Source organism: Pinus tabuliformis, chromosome 7, assembly GCF_031772625.1.
Source record: "Pinus tabuliformis cultivar Carrire ecotype Pingquan chromosome 7, CPIR1, whole genome shotgun sequence".
Taxonomy (NCBI): domain Eukaryota; kingdom Viridiplantae; phylum Streptophyta; class Pinopsida; order Pinales; family Pinaceae; genus Pinus; species Pinus tabuliformis.
Genome location: NC_142293.1, coordinates 1,399,816,286 through 1,399,839,543, shown reverse-complemented (window position 1 = coordinate 1,399,839,543; position 23,258 = coordinate 1,399,816,286). Strand labels below are relative to the sequence as shown.

The window sequence follows — 23,258 nt, the reverse complement described above, 5'->3', positions numbered from 1 at the left end:
TGACCCAAGAAGAAAAGCCTCTTTCAAGTTTAACACAACTTCATGGTTTTGGAGAAATGTCAAAATTACAGTTGCCTCAGGAGAGTTAATGCACCTCTGGAGTGACCTTGGGAAAATCAAGATTTCTCCTAGCCTGGTTGGACAAATGACTTGCTATATGTGTAAAATGATAGCCAGACACAAATTTCTTTTGAATGAGCTATCATGACCTCAATTTGGAGTTGAGGAAGACCTTCAAAAGTTGACTGCAACAGTACTCTACATTTAGGCAGCCTCATTTTGCACATTTTGACCAGTCTTGGGAGATTGGACTTTTGACAGGGAAAATGACCTCCAAATTGGAAAAATCATGTTCTCAAAGAATACTCAATACAATTTCCAATGAGCTATCACACACCCAATTTGGACACCGGGAAGGCCTTCAAAAATGGTCTACAAAAAGGCGTTGCGCACCTGTTGAAAACACCTCAAAATTGCTATCCAAACACCTCCAAAGCTATTTAATGCTTGTGCCAAGTAAGTTTACCATTCCTCCTTGCTAAGAAATAAGTGTGCTTGATTTCTTTAGTGTGTTTGGCATCATTTCATTGTAAACCCTAAATAAGCTAAAAATACCTCTCATAAGCCACCAAGGGTCATTTGCTGCTCTTCTCCTTCATTTACACTTATTTTACCAAGTCTTTTTCACTATCCATCAGTCATCAAGCTTCATTCCACTAAAACCTACTTTCTACATCAAAGCCTAGCCCTACCACACTATTCACTAACCCTAATTCCTAATTCTTACATTCCCACTACCCCCCATTCCCTTATCAAACTCTATACCCTAACTCCCTGAAGCATTCACACCCTCATCTTACACCTTACTTACCTTATATTTTTAAAATCTCTTCATACTCATCTTGTTATCACTACAAACCTTCATTTCACATCACCTATCACATCACCAAAAAGCCCATGGAGAGAGACACAAACTATGAGAGGGAGGAGGAAACTTTCAGTGACACTTCCAAAGAAGCACATGTGCCAAGAAGGCCACACAAAGGGGGAAAAATCATCCGAGAGGAACCTATCAGTATTACGGAGTTTCTTGCTTGCGCACTTGCCATATCATGTTTTAGACATCCCTCTTGCTATGATTTTTGTGAAATGGTGGAGAGGTTCAAATTCCATCATGAGGTTGTTTGTTACTCATCTAGATAAGGGTTAGGTTACCTTTTCCGATGTTTCTTTCACATTTTCAACTATCACTATCTCAGAAGCAACAGGGATCCCAAATGTAGGTGAACAATGGAACAAGATTTGTAATGCAAGGACAAAGAGGCTAAAAGCCAAGCTAAGAAGAGTTTTGAGGAACAAGAAAGAGCAAGACAAAGTCAAGATCTTGGTTGAAGCATCATTGGCCCAACAAAGCACCTAACAAGGATTCCTCATGCCAAATTTCAGGAAATTTTGAGCAATTTTTGTCATTTTTGAATTTTGAAATTAGAAAAACAGGTTTTTCCAATAGGTGCGCAACGCCACTGGCGCTGCGCTTTTGATGGGGACCTCCATTCGCAAAATGGTTTACATTTTTGGAATTAGCATGGAAAAATATGAAATCCTATAAATATTGAGAAATTTTCGATAAGGTCTTGGCCTCCAAAAGGGCAAAAAACACCTAAAAAGTGCCCACTCTACCACGTTTTTGCCACACAGGAAGTAGTCTTGGGAGAATCAAACTTTGGAGGGGCAAATGAGCTCCAAATCAGAAAAATAAAATTGTTCCAAAAACTAGACAGGTAGGGCTTTCCAACAAGCCAACTTTGACCTAATTTGGACACCGAGAAGGCCTCCAAAATTGGCCCTGAAAAAGCACTACGCATTAAATTGATTTTGCCAGTTTTGCCTAAATTTCCAGTTTTTTCCGAGTTTTCTTGGAAATCGACTTTTTCCTCATTCCTTGGTAATCTATGCATGGTAAATGATGAAATTGATGTAAAAATGGATGAAAAATACCTCATAGGGTAGATACATCAAGTTTCAAGTGGTTTTGATGATCAATGAATTGGTTTCCTAAGTTTTAGAGGCAAGTTGTTCCACTGCCTACTTTTGTGTTCCTAGTTTAGATTGTTGGCATTATGATTCAAGTGTTGTCCTTGATGGCAACTCACTCAGAAGGTTGGTACAGGTGCTCAGAGACTGGTACAGGTGATGACAACTTAACTAGAAGACAGATCTCAGTACAGCAGGACAAGAAAGAGATATACGCAGGTTCAGCAAGGAGAATCAGCGTGTACACGCAGGTTGGCTTCAACAAAAGCGCGTGTATGTGGAAACGTACCTTTGGTCCATGGCGGTTAGTCCTTGGAAGTTGTGCCTATGGTTTCGGACCATTGTGTCTCGACGGGCGTGTCGATCCCTAGTATTGAAGTTGATGGTATTGTGTTTCTATGGTTTTGGCTCTTGGTATTGAACAAGGCCTAAAGCTATATAAGGAGAAGATCTCTAGGCAAAGGTGCATGGATTGTGTTGTGGCTGACGCAGTGAGAGGATCTGGTATTGTTGGTTATCTGTTCGGGACGCTTGGTAAGGGTCGGATCTGACAGCAAAGGCAGAAGTAATCATTTCTAGATCTGCACGCGGGTTGCCTTTGGAGAAAGCGCGTATACACGCGGTTTTGGTACAGTGAAGTAGCGTATGCATGATAAGGGTTGATATTTCAGGTTGTTGCTGATTCTGGTGGTTGTTGCAGAGTTCTAGATTCTGGTTTGGGTTCTGTGTTCTTGATGACAGGGTTTCAGTGATTCGGTATTGGGTTGTTTAATGAATTATGATGCAAGTATAAGTTGATGATTGTATTGCGGTAATGTTTGCTTTGTACTCTTGGATCCAGTCTGAAAATTGATGAAACGTGGTCCCTGAAGGTTGTAGGGTCAGCACCTACGTACTAGTAAATGGATCAGCTAGTACAAGAGCTGAGGGGGTTGTAGCTCCCTTCCAAAAGTAGTTGGAAAACGAAAGAGAGGGTTGTAGCCCTCTGCAGGTTGTAGCCTGCATACTGGTAAAGGACTGCACCAGTATATTGTAAAAGAAGTTTCTCATTAAAGAAAGAAAGAGACGAATTGCAGCAGGTGGTTTTCACCCACATTGGGTTTCCACCTTATATCATGGTGTTCATGTGTGTGGCTCTTGTGTGATGATTCTGTTCTGTTATACTGCACCTGTTTACTCCTAAATTGCTTAATAATGTTCTGATGCATTTACTGAAGATAAGATTAACTGAATCATAAGATATCTGCATATACTGCTAGTTGCTTTAGACACAGTCGCGTGTACACGCTGGTTCACTTAACAGAAGTCGCGTATATGTTTCTGAGTAGGAAATTGAAAAGGTTTTATTAATCTGATAATACTGATTCACCCCCCCTCTCAGTATTATTTCCAACAATTGGTATCAGAGCAGGTCCTTCAGAGGAAGCTTGATCGCTTGAAGGAAAAGATCCATCAAAATGGCTAATCCAGAAAGAGAGGCACACATCAGGCCACCAGTCTTTGATGGGAACAATTTTACTCACTGGAAGATAAGAACCACTGCATATTTACAGTCTCTTGGAGCAGAAGTTTGGGGACTCATAGAAGGAGGATACAAATTCCCATCAGCAACTCCTACAGATCCAGCAGAGAAAAAGCAATATGAGCTCAATGCCAAAGTAGTTAATGTCCTATTGGGTACTTTGACTCAATCAGAATTTATGAAGATCATGCATCTCAAATCAGCTAAGGAAATATGGGACAAAATCGTTACAAGCTACGAAGGAGATGATCTGGTAAAAATAGCGAAGCTTCAAACTCTCAGAATCCGGTATGAAACTCTTAAGATGCGAAGTAATGAAAGCGTAGCTAATTATTTCCTGCGTATGGATGAGATTGTGAATTGTATGAGGGATCTGGGTGAAGAATTTGAGGAAGTTGTCTTAGTTCAAAAGGTTTTGAGATCTCTGTCTACTAAATTTGATTCTAAAGTATCTGCCGTAGAAGAAAAGGAGAATGTGCGAAAACTTACCATGTCACAGCTTCACGGGATCCTAACTGCTTTTGAAATGCGACTAGAGGTACCACCAGAGGCCGCATTCGAAGTGTCAGAGGAAGAAGATGAGGTAAATTTTGTCAAGAATCTTGAACGTGGAACTGGACGGTTCAAAGATAAGCTGCCTTTCAAATGTTTTCTATGTGGTAGAGTTGGTCACTATGCTGCTAGATGTCCTCATAACAAAGAAAGGATATATGAAGAAGATGGTAGAAGCTATTATTCCCATATTAAAAGTTCATTTAAAGATAGTGAAGATATTAGAAGTCTCATGGCGCACAAGAAGAAGAATGCTTCATCCAATGATAGCGAGGATATTAAAAGTCTCATGGCACATGAAGAGAAGAATGCAGAAACTGAAGAAGCTGCCAAATTAAAAGAACTATTGGAAACGGAAACCAGGGTAAGGGAGAAATTGCAGGATATAGCAAAAGATCAGAGCACAACTATTCAGAGACTTGAATCAAAGATCCTCTCTCTAAAAGAAGATCTTGAAGATCAAGAACATGAAGTGATCAAACTAAAGCGACAAGTAGAAGAAGGGAAAAAAGTTGAAGAAGACCTAAGGAAGCAGTATCTGAAAAAGGAAGAACAACATCAAGTTGAGGTAAATATCTTGAAAGGTAAACTAGAAGAAAAGGATAAGCTTTTACGATTTCAAGATAGTTCTAAAGTCTTGGATGATATTCTTAATAGTCAAAGATCTCCTGCTATCAAGACTGGTCTTGGTTTTCATGAATATGTTGAAGGTGAATCTAGTTCACAAGGTGAGACAAGAAACTCTAATGAGAAATCTGAAATGCTCAAGGAACAACCAAGAAAAGAAATTCCTCAAGGAAGATCCTTTACTCCTAACTATGAACGTGATAGACGATTATTTCCTCCGCTGAATAAAGTTGAATGTTATGTATGTCATAATCTTGGACATGTTGCAGCCAGATGCAGAAGTAGAATGGTTCAAGAAAGATCATCTCATCCCAGGTATTTCAGAGGGTATTGCTTTGCCTGTAATGCATATGGACACAAAGCATTTGATTGTGATAGAAGGAACATGAAAAATATAAGGTGCTATACATGCAACAAACTATGGGCATAAAGCAAGGGAATGCAGAAGCAGATTTCAAAATTCAAGACAAGAGGACCATACATCATCACAGTTGCAGGAATTGAAGAAGACAGAGACAGAAAGGTGTGGGATAACTCAGACAGCTGACATAACAGACACAGGGGAATCTGAAAGTGATGAAATTCAGTATTCCATCCTGCATACGCTGATAGACTGAAGACAAGTCGCGTATATACGTGAGTTACAGGCTGCAAAGTCGCGTATATGAAGAAAGGGCAGCAGAACAGACCCAGGTTCAGTCATGGTTGGCTCAGGCTCAGGGGGAGCAGAACAGACTCAGGAAATGGTTCAGACATGGTTGGCTTACACTCAGGGGGAGAATATTCTTCGAATAATGCATTGTTGGCATTATGGTTAGAAGGTGTTGATAAAGTCTATGAAGCTAAATGATACATCTTACTGTTTAGGAATGGTATTGCAGGCTGATGGTACAGATCATGATGCTGTTGGTGGCTTTCATAAGTCTTGGTCTAGATATTTCATCACTATGTCATGTATCTCTTTTATGATGTCAAGGTCATGTAACGGCCTATGTTGGTTTCCCCACTATGCCTGGGATGAATGATGAAATGTTCATGTATTATCATGTATCTTCACATGGTTAGGTGAATGAGTCAATATTGGGATATCCCCACTAGGTTGGGTGATGAATGTATGTTGAGTCTTTTGATGATAGGAAGGTCTTCTATGATGTATAAGTCTTTGTTCTTCTTGTAGAACATCTTTTACAGATCTTGCCTACAGTCAAGGGGAGCATGAACAGCACAATTCAGCAAGAGCAGGATGGATAGATTGGTACACTTTGGCATACACAAAGGGGGAGCACATTTGGAGATTTCAGCATATACTCAGGGGGAGTATGGACAGCAGTATGGTCAGCAGAAGGTATACCAAGGAAGAGAATATCTTGGTCCACACTTTGCCCTTGATGTCAAGGTCAGAGGGGGAGAGTGACTTGGTGTGGTGGTTGCCATCAAGTCCAAAGGGGGAGATTGTTGGCATTATGATTCAAGTGTTGTCCTTGATGGCAACTCACTCAGAAGGTTGGTACAGGTGCTCAGAGACTGGTACAGGTGATGACAACTTAACTAGAAGACAGATCTCAGTACAGCAGGACAAGAAAGAGATATACGCAGGTTCAGCAAGGAGAATCAGCGTGTACACGCAGGTTGGCTTCAGCAAAAGCGCGTGTATGTGGAAACGTACCTTTGGTCCATGGTGGTTAGTCCTTGGAAGTTGTGCCTATGGTTTCGGACCATTGTGTCTCGACGGGCGTGTCGATCCCTAGTATTGAAGTTGATGGTATTGTGTTTCTATGGTTTTGGCTCTTGGTATTGAACAAGGCCTAAAGCTATATAAGGAGAAGATCTCTAGGCAAAGGTGCATGGATTGTGTGTGGCTGACGCAGTGAGAGGATCTGGTATTGTTGGTTATCTGTTCGGGACGCTTGGTAAGGGTCGGATCTGACAGCAAAGGCAGAGAAGTAATCATTTCTAGATCTGCACGCGGGGTTGCCTTTGGAGAAAGCGCGTATACACGCGGTTTTGGTACAGTGAAGTAGCGTATGCATGATAAGGGTTGATATTTCAGGTTGTTGCTGATTCTGGTGGTTGTTGCAGAGTTCTAGATTCTGGTTTGGGTTCTGTGTTCTTGATGACAGGGTTTCAGTGATTCGGTATTGGGTTGTTTAATGAATTATGATGCAAGTATAAGTTGATGATTGTATTGCGGTAATGTTTGCTTTGTACTCTTGGATCCAGTCTGAAAATTGATGAAACGTGGTCCCTGAAGGTTGTAGGGTCAGCACCTACGTACTAGTAAATGGATCAGCTAGTACAAGAGCTGAGGGGGTTGTAGCTCCCTTCCAAAGTAGTTGGAAAATGGAAAATGAAGAGGGTTGTAGCCCTCTGCAGGTTGTAGCCTGCATACTGGTAAAGGACTGCACCAGTATATTGTAAAAGAAGTTTCTCATTAAAGAAAGAAAGAGACGAATTGCAGCAGGTGGTTTTCACCCACATTGGGTTTCCACCTTATATCATGGTGTTCATGTGTGTGGCTCTTGTGTGATGATTCTGTTATGTTATACTGCACCCGTTTACTCCTAAATTGCTTAATAATGTTCTGATGCATTTACTGAAGATAAGATTAACTGAATCATAAGATATCTGCATATACGCTAGTTGCTTTAGACACAGTCGCGTGTACACGCTGGTTCACTTAACAGAAGTCGCGTATATGTTTCTGAGTAGGAAATTGAAAAGGTTTTATTAATCTGATAATACTGATTCACCCCCCCTCTCAGTATTATTTCCAACATAGATATGGTTAAAACCACTCCTCTTCTCATGGTTTCGACCCCTGATAGCTAGCTTGAGTAGTTTCCTTGCCTATATCATGTACTTTTTGATTCATTTGTAAAGGTTGGACTCTTGTGGAAGCTCTGAACTCTATTGTATATCTCTACAATAGTTTGGCAAGGAATAAAACCAAGTTTCACAGCTATTTTTGTGGGATTCTTGTGATAGTGAGTTTAAGTATTGTTTCTTCTTTGTAATGAGTTTTTCTTATGTTTTATATGTATCCAAATCTATCTTTCTCTTCTAAAACTAAATGAATCAAGGTGAATAGGAAAATACATTGTTGTGCTTTGTCTTGGGAATGCATTTGGTTTTCAATGTTTTCAACTGTTTGAAGAGGACTCATAGTTTCTTTATTCCCTCCTCAACTCCTCAGCTGTCTTAAACTACCATCTCAATCCATTTCTAGAACATAAACCCTTGTCTACCTCACCCCGTAGAACATTACTATATCCCTGAGTTGATTTCCCGGACCTAATCTGCCTTCTCCAATTGATCTAGCAAACAAACCCTAAAAATAAAACCAGAAACCCTAAGCTACTATACCTAGCCTAAAATCCAAATCTGATAAAGTCATCTCCATTGAGATTGACAAGGAGAGGGCCCTCTCCTGACCTTGTAGGGCTAGCTACTAGGTTAAGCGTGGTTTGTAGTTACCCTAGGATTGCCTCTCTTCAGCCTGAGGTCAATCTAGGCTCTAACACCTTCTCCAATCACCAAGTCAACCATTCCTTCTAGCAACTTCTATCTAGATCTTCGACCTTGCAGCAATGACACTTTGACCTAAAAAATCCAGAATTTTGACCTTCCTAGTAGCAAAACTTCGACCTAACACATTCATAATTTCCACCTTCCTAGTGGGAAAACTTCGACCCAACAAATAGCCTAGTTACGTTGCATAAAAGGGAGAGAGAGATAGCCGAGAAACTTCAACTTACACTTCTTTCTTCTTCTCCTTTAATTTCACAATTTTTCTGCACTTTCCTTGATGTGTATTGAAATTTTTGAGTTGATGTCCAAATAGGTCGAACTACTCTTATATATATAGTCTCTTTTGTGGGTCGAATTGTCCTCTTGTAGGCCGACATTGTCAGGAAAGGGTCGACTTGGTGTGGAGGTGACAAATTTATTTTTATACTGAATAATAATTCGTTTTAAAATATTCAAAATCTTGAGAAGGGTCTCATTAAATGGACAATGACTCTAATGACTTGGTATATAGCCTAGAATTTCTCAATGGGTACTTTGACCTATAAAATGATGATCCAAGCATGAAACCCAAGATTTAATAATTCATTGTAATAATAATAAAAAAAATTAGTTCATTCTTTGACTTAAATATAAATATGAAGATCGAACCTAGTTACATTCTTCAACACTCTCTCTTAACTTGGGAGTTATTCATAATTTACACATGTATATACAAGTACAAGTAAGATATCAAAACATAATAACTACAAAGAACATAGGAACACATAGTGCCATAGAATAGATTTCTGATCAAGGAAAGCTTTCTGGGTGGGAATAAAATGGACTAATATTTCAACCTCTCGCGGTACCATTACGCTTACTTGCTAACCATCAACCCAAGGAACTAGGTGCGTAATGCAAGGTCATAGATCTATGACCAACACCACCCTCCCTACTTTGGGAACTTTACATAAACACATATGCCAACCAAATGGCCTCCCAAGCATTTTGTATCACAAAATATTCCTCCTCTAGTCTCTTCCAAAAATGTTTCGTTAATGAAATCAATGATATCAACCAAACCAAGCATTATTCTCAAATATTCAAACTTCTTATTAGGAAGAGACTTTATTAACACATCATCTACATGCTCGCCGATCAGAACATACTATAGCTTCATGATCCCATATGTTACCGAAATTATAATATAGTGGTACTTATTGTTGGTATGCTTCGTCCTCGAACCAAATACAAGATCTTTAGACATCTTTATGTTTCTTTGATTATCACAATTTATCACAGTAGGAATTAGAGGTTTCTCAAACAAATTTGATAGAAGTTTCCTCAACCATACAACCTCATTTCATACTTCACATGCAACAACATACTTCGCTTCAACACTACTTAAAGAAAGAATCTTTATTTCTACTCATCCATGAAAGCAACACAGATCCCAAACTAAAACATGCACTAGTACTGCTTCTTCCACTAGTCTCACTACCACCCCAATCAGAATTTGTAAAACATGTCATCTTGACTTCCTTGCTATCATACTTTAGGTAGTGATAAATAATACCACATAGATATCTTAATATATGCTTGGTAGCTATCCAATGATCATAATGAGGCTCCAACTGAAATTGACTAAGAATGTTCACAACAAAACAAATATCTAGTCTAGTGTTTACAAGATACATCAGAGAACCTACCATCTTTCGATAGGTGGTAGGGTCTATGAGACTTGAGTCATAACTTCTCAACTTATTGAGTTTTTTATCATGGAAGTAGTCGTGGGCTTAGAATCCATCATACCAAATTTCTACAACAACTTAATTATATACTTTCCTTTCCCCATATATATATCCCCAGGTTTCTGTCATACTTTCAAACCTAGGTAATAATGCATCAGTTCTAGATCCTTCATCTCAAACTCGGTTGAAAACATCCTCTTGCATTCTTGTATCCTTCACTCTACACTTGTAATAAATAGATCATCCACATATAGTAGAATAATGACTAGTTCATTATCCACAACCTTGATATAGAGATTTGGATTAACAAAACTTTTGACGAACACAATCCTTAGAAGGTATACATTCATTCTTGCATACCTTGCCCTAGGAGCTCACTTCACACCATATAGGGCCTTCTTGAGTCTATAAAAATGATTTTATTTGCCATTTATTTCAATGCCTTTAGTTTGTTCAATGTATACTTCTTCATGAATGGTTCCATTTAGAAATGTTGTTTTTACATCCATTTGATGGATATTCCATCCCATTGCTGCAACTGACGAAACTGAAGATATTATAGCAGGATATCTTACGGTTGGTGCAAAGGTTTATTCATAGTCTATGCCTTCCTTTTGAGAGAAACCCCTTGCAATTAATTTATCTTTGTACTTGTGTATGCTTCCATCAACAACATGCTTGATCTTGTAAATCCATTTAGAAGTGAAAACTGATTTTTCACTAGGTCTAAGAACGATTTCAAAAACCCCATTATTTATGATGGATTGATATTCTTCCTATATAGCCTTCTTCCATACTTATTGATGAGAAACTTTATAAATGTATTTGGTTCCACTTCAATTAGTTTTATCATGTATGCAAAATATCCAAAATATCTTTTTGGTCTATTCATTTCTCTAAAGTTCCTTTCGCAGCTCCATGTCCTTTGGCATATTCAAGAGTAGCTTTTAACCAATTTGGCCTCTTTCTTATGTTGGATATGGTCACAGGTTGAATAGGCTCAGTTGTTCCTTCTTCTTCTTCTTTATTTGTGGTAGGATTCTTGTGATTCTCTTCTTCTTTGAATAGTGGTATGTCTTCATCATCATAATCTATAGGAATATCTTTGGTTATTTTGTAGGCATGATTTTCATCAAATGTAACTTCCCTTCTTAATTGAATACGTATTCCTTCCTTGATGTAGATTATATATGCCTTTGAATAAATACTATAGGCAACGAAAATCCCTTTAATTGTTGTATAATCTAGCTTCTTTCATTTGTCCTTTGGAACGTGGATACATGTGAGACATCCAAAGATTCAGAGATGGTCCACACATGGCTTCCTTCCTGTGAATGATTCTTCAAGTGTCATATTATTTAGAATTCTATGAGGAATTCTATTTTGTATATATACAATAGTCATTGTTTCTTATCCCCATAGAAATTCTGGTATATCATGATCAAAAATCATTGTTCATATAGATTCTTCAAGTGTTCTATTTTTCCTTTCTATAACTCCATTCTATTTGGGATTATAGCGAATAATAAGCTCCCTATTAATTTTTTCTTCTTTGCAATATGGAATTATTTCTTTTGAAGTCTATTCTCTACCATTATCGGATCTGAAGGTTTTTATTCTTCTTTCAGTTAAAGTCTTTACTTCAGACCTAAATTCCTTTGACTTTTCAAATCCTTCATTCTTTATTTTGAGTAGATGGATCCATGTCTTTCTATAGTGATCACTAATGAAGGCTACATAATAAATATGAACTCCAAGTGATTTTTCATACACAGGACCGCACAAATCCAAATCAATGAGGTCCAATATTTCTTTATACCTTGTTTCACTTCTTGTAAATGGTTTCCTTGTATTCTTTCCTAAGGCACATACCTTGCATGTTCCTTCACAATCTTCTTTAATATTGGGAATGACATTTAGCAAGTTATTGAGAGAGGGAATATACTTCTAATGTAAATGTCCATAACTTATATGCCATGGTTCAATGGGATTGATTTCAATGTGAACTAGGTCTTGAGGAGATGGTGTTATTACTCTATATAGAATTCCTTCACTAATTCCAATAACCATAGATTTATCAATGCTTGAATCTTTACCAGAATCCAAACATTTTCCATGTACAAAAGGAATTATATCACCTTGATCTTCTAAGCAAGAATTTGAAATTAAATTCTTTTTCAAACCTGGAACATAGAGTATAATATTGAGATGTATATTTGTTCCATTTTCTAGCTTCAAAGAAGTTGATCCTAGGCCTTTAACATCATAGATTTTGTTTTCTCCCATTTTAACTACATGATAAGATTGTTCCTTTGTATCTTACGAGCCTAATATTTTTAGAGTACAAATTTTTCATCTCTGATGTTTCTCTGCTGCTAGCAAGCCTAGATAGTAACCCTGTGGAGTCACGTAGGAACAAAAAAATTGCTCCACTGCCAGCGAGCATGGATAGTACCCTGAAGAAGTTTCTTGCTTCACCTCTTTTTGAAGCAAGCATTTATCTTTCTCTTTTATTTATTTATTTAAAGAGAATTGTTCATTGGAACTTATTTATTTTGGGGTGGAAGAGGGATCTCGACTTATTTGGAGTAGAAGAGGTTATTCCTTCAAAGAAGCATATAGAGACCTCTCATTTATATTTTTTCCCTTCTTAGCTTCTACTAGTTGGATAAGTGTCAGAACGCAAAAACGGAAAAAACTGAGTATACGCATTAAGTTTCCATACTAGACATGGGTTCACTCTGGGACCAAAACTCTCCTTACGGATGGATCATATTTTCCGTCGGAACTTGATTGACCAAAAGGTGTAACCAACACAAGGAATACTAATAGAGGGCTAGCCAAATTTTGAAGTGTCACAAGACTCTTTATAGTTTGGCCACACACATACTAAGAAGAAAAAACATGTCCAGGAAGAGCACTTATTCACATGATGAACACAAAAGGAGAAACTCAACAAGAAAGAAAACAAGATGGAAAGAAATAAAATACACAAGAAGGAAACAAAACTAGAAGATAAGAGAACAAAATGACTAAAGAAAGCATGATGTAGAACCAAAATAAGAAAATGAGGGAAAACTATAGGGACCAAGTGTAGAATGAGTGCAAGAAAGGGAAAACTAGGATGCAACTAATCCTACTCCTAACTTAATAGCTAGAAGGTTGGGGTCACATATAATGAAATTTCTAGTGAAGCCACCATAGTCGTTCCTGACCTACATCCACAAATATATGAACAATTAAAACATATGAAAAGTGATGTGCAACATAAGATATAAAAACATGAAAATATTTCACAAGAAAAGGAAGGTCTTTCCTGTAGGACGAATGGTGTGTCACACCACTACTTTCATCCAATTCACATTCTTACCTTTTCGATGAATACCATTTTTCAAAAAATCTTGGAAGCTTCTTGTGGATGTGTCTTCATCTACACTGAGCCCCTTAAAAAGAACGAGGAAAGATTGAAACATGTTGTTTGCTATAGAGCTTTCCAGGTAAGATTGTTCCATCCATTCAGCGATTGGATCGTAAAATTCATTAAGGCCCTCTTGAAAAACCAAATCTTGGAAAAGGTTATTTTTCAATTAGAGGAGTGGGATCACAATGGGAATCTTGTAAGGGAAAATAGATCTAATCATTCTCAGTATTCATGCCAAGATAATGAGGATCTACCATAACCATCAGTGAGGGTTGAAGTGCCTCACCTACTTGACGAAAATCTAAATAGAGAGATGTTGAGCAATGAAGATCATGGGGTGTGAAACAACTATCACTTGATGTGTTGATGGGAAGATGATAAGTTGAATGCAAGTCACCAAAGAGAGAATAAAGATCATATGAGTTGATTAAAGCATCATATTCCCAGTTTGAAATAAACAAAGAAAAAGAAATTTGAATAATCTAATGAATGCTCTGAACAATTGAGCCAAGTTATTCACTATAAAAATATGGCAGACCATTTTCCTGCAACTCGTGACAAATTATACAAGCATCGTAGTCATAAAAAAGAGTTAAAAAAGGATGTCAGCAACACAAATACTTGAGGCCAGTTAGGACATGGTGAATGGAGAAGAACTTGATTCGTCAGACAACTTGTGCATTCATTATCACTCAAGAGGATTTCTAGTGTGACTAGAGGACATATTTGCAACGTCAAATTTGCAAGAAGACCCAAGATCTAACTATTAAGGGATAAATTCAATAAGTATGATTCCTCTGGGAAAAAATATTCCTTGGAATAATCATCTTCACAATTCCATGACGCCATGAGAGATGAAATTTCCCAACCTGAGTTTGATGAGAGAGATTTGCATGAAGATGAATGAACTGTAACAAATTCTTAAATTCACACAAAACTAAAATGTTGAAAATTTCAACGGTCGAACCCGAAATACCAAACAATTTTCGCAAGGAAATTTACATTGAGTGAAACTATGTAGAGAGACAGATTGTGTGAGAGAAACTAGATCCAACCTAGTTAAGGGGGCTTACCAAAGTCATAAGATCCTGACATAACGTTCAATGGTAGTTGAAGTACCTCGACTCCCTGACAAGTCTCAAAACTTCCCAGAATTGTAGAAGAACATTTTGAAGATTGGGCCAGATCATGCATGGTTTGAGGATAACTATTATTTCTGGTTTTAGTAAGACCACTGCTCATTGGATAACAGCCATCCCTATGACAGATTTTACCAGATTTCTCAACTTGAACAACCAGATTTCTCAAGTCAAAAGGCCCTTCTAATCGCAAATTCAAAGATAAATGAATAGGTGAGATCTCATGAGAAAGGTGATTTCAAGAGTTTCCCTCATGTAAGAGAAGAGATGGTGAGGAGTTGGAATGTTTCTCTATGATTTGAATGGTTTCAATTTCATCATGGACAACCCAATGCCTTGTGTCCATTGAGGGGATAACTCACCTGATGAAGAAATATAAGAGAAAGGATTATCTTTGTCACAAGTATGTGTTGCAAATGATAGGACAAAAGGGATAGTTAGGTGAAGAGGAAGTTTTGATTGAACATCTTCTTTGACCGAACTAGATTCTACATCTAAACTAAAATCTTCATGAGAAGCCAAAATATCACGTGATGTGCTTGAGCATTCGTCACGACATATAGAAATAGAGTCACTACCATTAGAATGATTAATACCCAAGGTTTGGGGTTCATTGAAATAATTGATTCCATTGGATTTTCTACCAAGATTAGTAGATTAAGAATCATCCAAGTGTGGAAACTCATTATTTTGACATGGAGGGTCCTGAAAAAGAGAGGAAATATTGAAAGCATCTTCACCTTTCTTCTCCTCTACCTACGTCATGTGACTTCCTTATACCTAATCACAATTTGAGCCAACAACCTGAGAATCAAGAGAATGTGAAGAACTAGATGTTGGAGCAGATTGATCAAGTGGGTCTTGGTACAAAGAGTCAAGATATGTAGATGATAGAGGAAAACAAAAATATGGATCAACTTTAATACTAGAGTTGTGAAGGGTGACATCATCTTGCGGAATGGAGGAGTGAGTCTTCATTATAGGATTCATAAGCCATTATGGAATTTCCTCCATTGAATTTGAATCATGAAAATCAGAATAAGAATGAGAAGATGGAATGAAGATTTGAGTTGCAGATCTCCTAGCTTTACAACCACCGAAAGGAGGCACCCGCATCAGGACTGGAAGGGAAGGAGGAAAAAGAAAAAAAGGGATAGTAATCTCCTCCTCTAAAATTTGTGATGTCTCATGATTCGTAGGAGTTGGGGGAGTGGAAAAATCAGGGGGTTCAGGTTCATCATATTAAGAGACAAGAACCAAGCACTCAAACTCCTTTTTCAAGAAATCCCAGTTCATATGTTGTTCAGGAATTTCATAACAGAGGTGAAGGAATCAATTAGAAAAATCATGAACTGATTCATCAGGCTTCATTCCTAAAATATTGATTCTTCCATAAACATCTCGATAGTTATACTTATAGAAGGCTTGATGAAGTATATTGGCAAGTTGGTCAAGCGAATGGATAGAAGTAATGGGTAATGTATAACACCATCGATTTAACACAACCTTTGAATCTGAGGAGTGGTGAGTAATCTAGCCATGAAATATTTTCAATTTATTATGTTAAAAAGACAAATAAGAACAACTTGAAATATATGTGCACGAAAATTTGATTCACTCTCACCAAGGAACTTAAATTTGGACAGGTTATAAATAAATTTCATCGGGATGGTACAATTAATCTCTTTATAAAAACATCGCAGGATCATGATTTGGGGAAGAGCCATTTCAAATAAAAGAATCAAACCAAACTCAATGAGCATAACTTGTCATCTAGCCCTCCTTCTAGCGCCATTTTATTGACGGTGCTAGAAATTCGTCAACCAAGGGGATCTCCCTGATATGAAGTCCCAATTAGACCTCACACCATTTGGTGCAGGAATCCCAATCAATGTAAAGGCTCGGTTAACAAATCCTTAAATATTTTCCTTGGCTCTAGATATTAGCATAGGAGAATGATGCAATTGTGTATTCGAAAAGCAAGGGGAGTGTGCATGGTGAGTGTGTAGTGCAACTATGTCAAGGTTCTTCTACTACAAAGAGGGGGTGACAAAAGTGAGCCTCTAAGTGAGAGGTAATAGTACAAACCAGGAAGAGACACACGTGAACCAGAAGGATCCCTCTAAAATTCAACAAAATAGTCCATAACAGATGTGACATTCGTTACAACCAAAAAAGAAGAAAAAATTTGCCTAGTATCCTGTAGAATAGTGCACAAGGATGGGACAATGATAACAACCATTACAACACATTCTCAGAAAGATAAGCACTAAAATAATCATAATAGTTCAACTATCTTAGTACATGTGAAAGCAAACATGAAATACAAACGTACACAAATAATATTACAAACATTCATAGTCCATGCATGAAGAACGTGTTGGCCTTAGAAGGCTTCCATTATTAAGCAAACTTTCCAAGACACATGTTTACAATGTACATCACTAGCCCCATTAGTGGGACATTGGAGCCACTCCTTTCTCCTCAAAGAACTAGTTGATCTTGTATAATGCATTGTTGGAGGAGCCAAGGTGAAAATTCCTTTGCTCAGAGAATGAGGGGTATATATAACCAAGGGGTGATGCTTCCCATTTGTGACTCCTTGACTACCCTCATGACTATTCCACTTCCTATGAATTTTTATCTTACATGAATCTCCATATTACATATGTGTCCTTTGGACTTCCACTTTACAATGAATACAATGTACATCATCCACAACGATGATGTGGCATATGAAAAATCATGAAAAGACATGACATGGCACTACGATGTCAAATACTTGAGCAACATGGAAATGTTAGGCCACTGTTGCTGCTATGAATGATGTCTACATGAGAATACTCTTATATTCGACCTCCTCATGGCTTGGTGAAATGAATCTTCAATGATTTCAAGTCTCGAGTTGTGGTCATGAGTTGGTGTCCCATTGTATTTCCTTGGAAGATCAACCTTCTTTCTCAGCTATAAGAGTGTTTTTTACATGTCTTCCTCCTTCATCTCCTTCCTCATCATCCAATCATGAAAAAGTACCTGTATATGTAATTTACTCACGATAAGATGACATCAGCTGGAAAACCTCCTAGCTTAACTTCAACTTCAAATACTGAGCCAAAATTGAGTTAGAGGTCGAAGGGAGAGGCTCAGTGACTATGCATTGTGAAGTCCCAGTAGTCAGGGTTGAAGATTGAGGCCTAGAACTATGCAATTCCCAGTCCAGGCTAGGCTCAGAGGTTGCCTTCTACACAGTTTTGGCGATGAGTGAGTTTAGCTAAGGGAGGGGCCACTGTGGAATATTTTTGTGCTGTTCTGGAGAGGAAGACTCACTAACTTCTACATAGTTCTAGGAGATATTGGGTCAAGGTGAGGGGAGGAGCACTTAAGGCATCTTCTATGTAGTTTTGGAAGGGAAGGCTAATTGATTAGATTGCACAATTTTGGAAAGGAAGGCTAGTCTTGAGCTTAGTTATTACGTAATGCAATAGTCCCGGGGATATTAACTAGACATTTCATAGATCTAGGGGTCAAGGTCACAACCTACTAACTGGAACTACAGAATGTACAGTCTAGGTATGTTGGGTGAAGCTAAGTTGAGGGGCCAGGGAGCTTCTGCGGAAAAGGCTAAGTGTCATAACAGTGAGACTCACCAGTGAAGTGATCAAGTTTATACTGTGTCCTAACACATAGAATACTTGATGACTCAATAATATTGATCACCCATGACACATGAACAACACTTTCGCTTGTGTGTGACTGCTTCATGACCAACTACGACAAGTGAGACACCCAAGATAGGCTTTATGACGACCTTGACGACACTTGTGTGACAGTGCTAAATTTTTTTTGAATGAGTGTGATAGATGTTCACATGGTTAGGCAAACTCATAAACATAAAGATGAGCCCTAAAATGTCCTAAATCATCTTATGCATAAAGTGTGACAAATAGCATGCAAAAAGACACCATCTTTCCTATCATGCAAAATGGAGCAAAACACTTAGCGCAAACACTTGGAATGAATTTCAGTGCTTGTGACCATACATGTCATTGAAGACATAATGATGTGACAATGGTAAGTTTTCCTCCATACTACACTAAGAGGTGCATTTCAACTTCATGAAATGTGTGCTTGGTTTTTTGTACCTACCCTTTAGAAGGTTGTGAATTAGATGGAGTCTTCATGTGGTCTTGATCTCTGATCTTCTACCATACCCAGGGTTCCTTGGTCTTCTTATCTAATTATTATATTTTCTCCTCAGCTCCTTAAGTGGCATCTAGCATTTCCTCATTCTTCATCTCCTTCATCATCATCTTTCCATAGTGTAAGAGAGTACCTGCATCTACAACTAACTCATTATGAGACGACATCAGTCTAAAATCCCCTAGCCTAAGATAGAGCACTTGAATTCATGAACTAGGTTGGAACTAAGTGACAGGTTAGGGGAGATTGCCCAGTAAATATGAAATTACATAGTTAAACCAGCCAAGTGTCAAGCTTGATCACTAACACTACACAATGCACAACTTAAGTCAAACTGAGTGAAATTTTTGCACAATCCTCACTAAGGGAAAAGAATTGCACAGTGCCCATTGAGGGACATAGTTACGCAGATGAAGAAGGTAGAGGTTGTTGCATGATGGGGCACTGGGAGGAAAAACTATGCATTTCTAGGAGGCAAGGGGGACTAGGAAGATGAGAGCCTTGAGGGACATAATTGTGCAGTATTGGGAGGTAGTGAGTGTTGGATTAGGGGGTCCTAACCCAACTTCAGAGTTAGCTACGCCAACCAACAAATCCATACACTACTATCCCTTTCGGAAAAAACCCACATAGTGCAGGCTACACTCCCACTCGAAGTAGTATGGGGGGATGCAAGAACCAAGTTTCTGCATCCAGATACTAGTGTGATGTCTTTTGGAACTTCAAATCTGCCTTCACATAGATATATACACTCTTAGGTCATGTTACTGCAATTATGTTAAAAAAACCTTTAGACCTTCATGAAGGTCTACGATCTATTCTTGTGGACCTTTAACAGTCAATCTATCCACTTACACACACTATAGAACAACCCTAAATTAGTGTCTGCACATATCTACTTAAGTTATTAGAAAACAACGCATAACTCATCAACATCTTCGTGAAATAATTTAAACATGCATTGCATACATCATTAAGACTTATTCGATAGAGTCGCACAACATTTGATCAATATTCCATAAAATACATTATTCATCGACAACATATAAGATTAATAGAGATAAACATAAATACGCAAGAATTCTTCTGAAATTGTCTTTACTTATCTTCAATTCAAGGTTATAGATTCAAAACTACCCCACGCACACAGCTGCAGGGGTCCGCGCACTTAGTTGCGGACTCTACCCAAGCCTCTACACACTCAACTGCAGAGCCTTTCTTATATATTACCCCCTTCTCCTCGCTATCACTTTCCACCCATTCTACTCTTATATTATGCCTTAGACTCTCTAAGTGTTACACAACATTTTGTCACTATCCTTGTACTCCCCATTCCTTGATCCTGGAGGACCTCCACAGTGAACCCTACATGCTTTCCCTTCATGAAGAAACTCCCATTGTGTCCCTATTCATGAGCAGAATAATTCCCTTCTGCACCATTTCCCCAAAATCTTCTATTTTTCCCAATTTACAAGACTACCCCTAATGGCCCTTGTCTTCTTCGTGCCGATATGCAAGGATTAACACTATCCCTAACACTGACCGGAGCAACTGAGCTATTTTCCAATCGTGCTAGTCCTCTTATGGAAAGTTTTTTAAATAAAGAGCTGAACCTTCCAGCTATGGAAGCTTCGTAACAGAAGTCTGGTAAATGGTTTGGCTGGATGGGGTCGAGGATGTTATTTTGGGCTCCTTTCCCCTATAAGGATGGAACTACCTCAAGGGATAAAACCTTCTCCCATTAGAAGAGGATCCATCTCCCATCCATTCATCCTATATAAACCTCCCTTTTTCCCAAGCACAAGTTAGTGTTAGTGTTGAAGTGTTAATGTGGGTGTGCTATTGCTAATTAAGTTTGGAGTAAAACAACAAGCTATTCATAGTTGTAGCTCTCTAGTTGTGTGAGGGAGAAGTTTGATTTGGTTTGGAGTGAATCCTAGAGGGAAGAGCCTTAAAACTATTTTTGTTGAGGCCATCATGGAATGTGAGCAGAAGTGTGTGGGAACCTGGTCTTGTCAGACAAGAACAACAACATCAAGGCAATGGTTGTAATCTCTTCTTAATTCAATATATATGCAACTATCGATTGATTTCCTACAAGATTTTTCATCTTACATGTTCATGGATTAATGTTTCTTGAGTTGTTAAATAGGTTGAATTACAATTTTTTTATTATCACGGTTGTTGTTTGTTGTTGTTTACTTGCTTCAAGATTTTGAAGAAGCAAGCGAGAGATAACTGGAGTGAGCAAGCAAGGAAATCATCAAACAGGATAAGCATACTAAGAGGTAGGCCCTCTTAATTGGTTCTAACCTAAGGAAATATTCCATATAATGTATCCATTGTAGCTAGACCCATTATTGTGCTAGAGGAATTTATTTGTGTCTGCACTTATAATTTTACTTCACCACACTAAGACACAACTATTTATAGCCTTTTCATACAATGCCATAGTCCATAGACCATGGGTAAATCTAAAAACTGACTCAAACTTTTCATAAAACAAGGGGCTAAGCCCCTTTGACTCCTGGTCATCTATGCACTCCGCATCGAAAAATCACAGAGACTTTACATTATTTATACAAAATGTACAAAAAATTGGGTTACCTTAACCCAAAAATTGACCCAGGGGACCCCATCCCAATATGCCCCCAACAAAAAGATCGTGACTCACCCTTGAGTCACTCTACTGGCATAGCGATCTTACCAGGAAGATATCCCAACTCCACCTGGATCACTGCAACTTCGACAATGCTCTGCATTGCTACCTGCTTTACTTCCTCAACTAGTTTTTCTCTGGCTGGTCCTTCTACGACCAGCCTCATCATCTATTATGTTTGTTGCAACCCTTTAAGATTATCCTAAATGGTCGTTGTGACTTGATAAGCCTCCTATAACCAAGGATGCAACCTGGCCTTTAGCAATGCCTCCTTCTTTTGTGCTTCCTCCACCTGTGATAGGAGTTTCTTTCCTTCCTACAATTTAGAAAGGGGTTGCATTGCTGCTATGGAGCGTGTAGTTGACCTGAGTTCATCATATTTCCACTGCAACTCCCTTACCTCTATGTTCAATGTTTGCAGGTTCCGATCCTCCTACAGATTGGTCACAAGCTTGCTCAAACAATGACGCATGGTCAGTGACTATGGCATCCAATGAAGCCATGACTTCCTTTATTGTGGCTATGTGCTACTCCCGAAACTCAAGTGGAGTTGTGGGCTGCAACTTTAACTACAACTATGTAATCTTGATGTTGAGCTCAAATGCTACCCGTCCAACCTCTGCTTTGGCCTCATGCACACTAGTGGCTAGTTTTATGATCTTTGCTTCTGGTTGTGCATCTTGTGGGATGTGAATCTCATGCACTATCTTACATGCCTTTATTGCTGCTCACTCCAGACTAGAACTACACATCTAAATTTCCTCCTTTTCCTTCAAAGCCTATGTCTTTTTAGCGAACATCTGCTCATTGTTCACTTTGTACTTACTGATGAGGTTGAAGGAAAGTTGCTCCTTGGTTCTCAGTTTATATGCCACCCGTGTATGCAGCACATGGAGGGTCTCATTGGAGAGTGCCACTGTATTTGGTCCCATGTTCTTGATTGTACTTAGGATAATACAATCATCGACAGACTCTATGCCAATAGACCTGTCTAGTAATGGTATAGTCATGAGGTCTAGGGTCCTTACTAGCTCTACTGCTTGGCTTGTCCCAACCATCAAGCTCACTTTTCTGGTGCCAACTTGTATTCTTCTTTCCTCGATATGCTGCTCCCACAGATCCTTTTGGAGCTCCACAATGTCTGCATGTACTGTTGCTCAAATTGTTGTAGCACTTCCCTGTTGGTGTCTTGAATTTTATCCCCAATCTCATCGAGATCACCCTCTGCTAACACCATGGGATCACCCTACGACTTATCTGATTTCTTCTTCTTCCTTGTACCACCTTGATGCTCCTTTCCATGTCTCTTCAGAATAAATGGGGTGCTTTGACCCTCATCCCATCCACTGCCTTGTCCTAAAAGTTTTTCCTCCTTTTTCTCCAGCGAAGGTGACTTTTCACATTTTTGTGACTCGAGTTGTTCTTGTTCTTCCTGCTCCTTGGTAGCACATTCTTGTTCCACCCGGACCATTTCTATGGCTGCCTTCCTTTTCTTCTCTGGGAGTGTACACGTAACTTTCTTAGCTACCTCCTTTCATTTCCATGCAGTGGAACTTCTCCCACCCATGCTTATTCCAACATTGAAGTCTGATAGGGGATGCCATTCTATAGGAAATTTCACTACCACCTCCTGCACATCTGTTTCTATCACCAAATAAGGCAAGTCATGACATTTCTTCTCTATATCCTTCCATGCCTAGATATACACCTTGTGGAAGTCATCCTTCAATGCTGCGTAGGCTGACAGCTGCGTGAACAAGGTTTGGGACAACCTCAGATGCTAATTGATGGCCATGCGGAGAGACATTTCCATGAGAACCCATAATATCTTCCTCTTTGTAATCCA

The 23,258-nt window shown here is 38.6% G+C and overlaps 1 pseudogene; it reads right to left on the bottom strand.

Moving 5' to 3' along the window:
• The window catches only part of LOC149252900 (uncharacterized), a 26,583-nt pseudogene extending 3,934 nt beyond the window's left edge, over positions 1-22,649 (bottom strand).
• Between the last annotated feature and the right edge of the window lie 609 nt (positions 22,650-23,258).